The sequence below is a fragment of the Macaca thibetana genome, chromosome 5 (genome assembly GCF_024542745.1).
Source record: "Macaca thibetana thibetana isolate TM-01 chromosome 5, ASM2454274v1, whole genome shotgun sequence".
NCBI classification, from domain to species: domain Eukaryota; kingdom Metazoa; phylum Chordata; class Mammalia; order Primates; family Cercopithecidae; genus Macaca; species Macaca thibetana.
The window spans coordinates 39871025-39876245 of record NC_065582.1 but is presented as its reverse complement, the minus strand read 5'-3'; the positions used below and the strand labels follow the sequence as shown (position 1 = coordinate 39876245).

General features: G+C 36.0%; 1 non-coding gene across 1 annotated transcript; it reads left to right on the top strand.

Annotated features, from left to right (window-relative positions):
- The first annotated feature begins 457 nt into the window (after positions 1-457).
- Positions 458-565, top strand: LOC126955790 (U6 spliceosomal RNA). Its single transcript, XR_007726088.1, has one exon. It is a non-coding gene; the product is annotated as a U6 spliceosomal RNA (small nuclear RNA).
- The last annotated feature ends 4656 nt before the right edge of the window (positions 566-5221 follow it).

Genomic DNA, 5221 nt, shown 5'->3' with positions numbered 1-5221 from the left:
TAATATTAATTAATACCAACTGGCTTCTTAAAACATATCTAGCAGCCCCTCTTGGGATACGTGATTACTGGGTCACAGCCCACAGATTCACATGGCATTTGGAGTGAGTCCTGCATCTCTCAACATTCTGGACTGTGAAGAACCCTCAGATGGAGCAATGATCTCACTCAGCGTAAATTGTGCCAACCCTTGGGTAACTCCCCCATCCTGTATTCTCTGGAGAGATGCCACCTCCCAAAAACCGTGGAGTGTAACACATTAATGTCTCAGAAGGTGGGAGGTGGAGGGGGGATTGTAGATTTTCTCTGTTAAAATGTTAATACAATTACATGAGTTTAAATGTTTAAAGGAAGATAATTAGGACTTTTCAGGGCAAGTTGATGATTTTCTTTTTTTCTCAATAACTTCTTTAACTAATTGCAAAAGTAATGCCCATTTGGAGGTGATAGAAAAAGAAGTGCTTGCTTCAGCAGCACATATACTAAAACTTTAACAGTACAAAGAAGAATTAGCATGGCCCCTGCACATAGATGACATGAAAATTTGTGAAGCATTACATTTTTTTAAATAAAAAATAAATTAAGGAAAAACCAAAAGAAATGAAATTAAATTCACCAATAATTGCCTCCATTCTGAAATGACCATTATATTAATTTATTATGAATTTGGCAATGTGGAAGTTGAACCAGGACTACGATGACAAGACTCGGGGCAAGAGGAAAACTTTGGCTAAGCCAGAAACACAATGATGCTCGGGGCAAGAAGAAAAGGGGCTAAAAAAAATTTTTAAGAAACCTATAAACATTAAGGATTATTTTGGTGAAAACTAGGTAGAACATTGTAAAGGTGGTGCACATCCTCATTGTCACACTAGACTAGCCCACAGGGGCAGAAGCTGAGATTCACCTTTGTAACTCAGCACCTAGCACACCTGGAAGGAAGAAGGGAACTCCCTGCTGTCATTCACCCCAATCAGCCTCTCAGGCAGAACTCGCCTGTGAGAGAAACAGCTTGATTTTACATCACTGAAGCAGAGTCCTTGGGATTTGTCCATTTAAGATTCATATTCTACACATCTTTTGCTTTCTCAGTCCAGAACATCTTAATACATAACATGTCTGTCCTCAAAGCAGTCCTGAAGTCCTTCCACTCTCAGGTTCAGATGACATCTCTCCCTTTGAGGTATCACCCAGAGCCCTCCCGGAAGTTGAATTTTATGTACATCAAATACTTCCTATTTTAAGTCAGAAAATCACAAACATACTCCACAGTTGGGGAATAGTTGTTCAGCTATTTTCCCACAATATAGTAGCATGCAGAGAGAAACAGATAGTGGTGGTCAATTTCAGTTCAGTTCACTGCAACAAATATTGATTATGTGTTACGTGTCAGCAGTGGTCCTAGGTATGAGTACATAACAATAAATACATTCTCCCATCTTGAAACTCTCACAGTCTGTAGTGGGGGGACAGACACAGAAATTATTTTTGTACAGTCGTTAAGTGCAAGTGTCTCTGGTACACGAAAGAAAGAAGGATCCTGTATTCCTTTCAATTAACTTTCCTCTACTCATAAAATTTACCCCTCAGTTTGTTTGTTTTGGGGTTTGGAATTACTTTTCATTCAATAAGCACCTATTACATATGGTTGCCATTGTATTAAGTGCTTTGTAGATATTGTCTCAACTCTAACAATCCTGGGAAATGAACATTACTTTCCACATGTTTTAACCTTTATTGAGGCGTAATTGCCAAATTTAAAAATTGTATCTATTCAAGGTGTACACTGATGCACATATACCTTGCACATATTTGATATGATGCACATATACCTTGCAAATATGTGCATATGATTTGATGCACATATTTGATACACATATACCTTGTGAAATGATTACCACAAGCAAGTAATATATCCATCACCTCATGTAATTAGTTTTGCATATGCATAGTGAGAAGACTTAAGATCCCTTCTTTTAGCAAATTTCCAGTGTATGATACATTATTAACTACAGTCACCATGGTGTACATTAGGTCTCCAGCACTTATGCATCATAGAACTGTTCATTTGAACCCTTTGACCAACATCTCCCCATTTCCCCTATCCCCGGGTCCCTAGTAACCATCATTCTTTCTCTACTTCTATGTATTCAACTTTTTTAGATTCCACATATAAATGAGGTCATGCAGTATTTTTGTGTGTGTCTGGCTTATTTCACTTAGCATAATGTATCCCATATTCATCTATGTTGTTGAAAATGGCAGAATCTCCTTCTTTTTTAAGGCTGAATAATATCACATTGTGTATACATATATATACACACCACAAATTCTTTATCCATTCATCAGTCAACACTTAGGTTGGTTTCAAATATTGGTCATTGTGACTAAAGCTGCAATGGACATGAGAGAACAGATACCTTTTCAAGGTACTGATTTCATTTCCTTTGGATATGTGCCTGGAAGAGGGATTGCTGGATCATATAGTAGTTCTATTTTTAATTTTTGAGGTATCTCCACATTGTTTTCCACAATAGTTGTACCAATTTACATTCCCACCAACAGTATACTAGGGTTCCCTTTTGCTCACATCATCCCAACACTTGTCATCTTTCATCTTTTCATAATAACCATCCTAACAGGTTTGAGGGATATCTCGCCATGATTTTGACTTACATTTCCCTGATGATTAGCAATGCTGTGTACCTTTTCACATACCTGTTGAACATTTTTATGTCTTCTTTGGAAAAATGTCTATTCAAGACCTTTAGCCATGTTTTAATCAGGTTATTTGACTTTTTGCTGTTGAGTTGTTTGAGTTCCTTATATATTTTGGACGTTAATACCTTATCAGGAATGTGGTTTACAAATATTTTCTCCCAATCTGTCAGTTGCCTTTGCATTTTGTTGATTGTTTTCTTTGCTGTGTGAAGCTTTTCAGTTTGATATAGTTTCATTTGTTTATCTTTGCTTTTGTTGCCTGTATGATGACCAAAATAACATTCCAAAGCCAATGTCAAGGAGCCTTTGCCCTATGTTTTCTTCTAGAAGTTTTATGGTTTCAAGTCTTACTTGAATCCATTCGGAGTTGATTTTTGTGTGTGGCATAAGATAAAGGTCCAATTTTATGATTTTGCATGTGACTATCCAGTTTTCCCAATATCACTTACTGAAGAGACTATCTTTTCTCCATTATATATTCTTGGTGCTCTTGTTGAAAATCAGTCGACTATATATTCCTGGGTCTATTTCTGGGCTTTCAGTTCTGTTCCATTGGTTTACATGTCTGTTTTTAGGCCAGTATCAAACCGTTTTGGTTACTATATATGCAGTTACATAATTTGAAATCTGGAAGTATGGTGCTTCCAACTTTGTACTTCTTTCTCAAGATTGGCTATTCAGGATGTTTTGTGGTTCTGTATGGAATTTAGAATCTTCAGGATCTTTTGTGGTTCTATATGAATTGTTTTTTCCATCTCTATGAAAAATGCCATTGAAATTTGATAAAGAATGCATTGAATGTATATATTGCTTTGAATAGTGTAAACATTTTAACAATATTAATTCTTCCAATCCATGAACACAGGATATCTTTCTATTTGTTTGTGTCTTCTTCAATTTCTTTCATTAGTGTGTTATAGTTTTCAGTGTATAGATGCTATGGTGTAAATGTGATATTCTCTCCAAAATTCATGTTGAAACTGAATCTCCAATGTGGTTATATTAAGAATTGAGGCCTTTAGGGAAATGATTAAGTCATGAGGGCTCTGACCTTATAAATAGATTAATGCCCTTATAAAAGAAGCTTCAGGGAGTGTTCACCTGTCTTACTCTTCCATCTTCCACCATGTGAGAGTGCCAGTGTGAGAAGATGCTATCAATGAAAAAGGCCCTCACTAGATACTGAACCAGCTGGTTCCTTGACTTTGGAAAAATAGATTTCTCCATGAGACAAATCTTTCCTTGGTGCAGCCCATGCCACAGATTTCACCAATTAGAGTAGGGTGCCTGAGGCTTTTCATTCTTTATAAATTACTAAGTCTCAGGTATTTTTGTCACAGCAGCACTAATGGACTAAGACAACAAATCTGTCACCTCTTTGGTTATGTTAATAAAATTAGAAAGGAAAGAAGAGATATTACAATGGATATCTCAGTAATAAAAATTTTAAAAGATCACAAGGGACTATTATGAAAAATTATATGCCAATATATTGTATAAGTGAAAATGGATACATCCGTGGAAATATACAACCTATCAAGACTGAATCAAAAAGAAAGAAAAATCTTGAACAGATTAATACCTAATAAGGAGATTGAAATAGTATCAATGTCCTCCCAACAAATAAAAGCCAAGGACCAGATAGCTTCATCACTGAATTCTACCAAACATTCAAAGAAAAATTAATACCAATTCTTTTTAAACTCTTCAAAAAATAGAAGTAAAAGAAATGTTTCTAACTCATTTCATGAGGCCAGCATCATCCTGATACCAAACCAAACAAAGATACCACAAGAAAAGTAGACTATAGACCAGTATATTTGAAGAGCATAGATGTAAAACTCCTCAATAAAATATCAGCAAACTGAATTCGACAACATAAAAAGAGAATTATAAATTATGACAAAGGGGGGTTTATCCCCAGAATGCTAGGCTGGTTTAACATACACAAATCAATCACTGTCATATACCACAGTAACAGAATGAAGGATTAAAATCACTATCATCTCAATAGATGCAGAAAAAGCATTTGACAAATTCAACATCCTTTCATGATAAAAACTCTCAGCTACTCAGGAGGCTGAGGCAGGAGAATGGCGTAAAACCAGGAGACGGAGCTTGCAGTGAGCCGAGATCGCGCCACTGCACTCCAGCCTGGGCGACAGAGCGAGACTCCGTCTCAAAAAAAAAAAAAAAAAAACTCTCAATAAAATATGTATAGAAGGAAATTTCCTCACACAATAAAAGCTATTTATGAAAAGCCCACAGCTAACAGTATAATCAATGCGAAAAAATTGAAAGCTTTTCCTCTAAGATCTAGCATAAAGCAAGGATATCAACTATCGCCACTTATATTCAACATAGTACCTGAAGTCCCCACTAGAGCAATCGGTTAAGAAAAAGAAATAAAAGGCATCTGATTTAGATATCAGAAAGGAAGTAGTAAAACTATTCCTGCTCGCAGATGACATGATCCTATATGTACAAAATCCTAAGAGCTC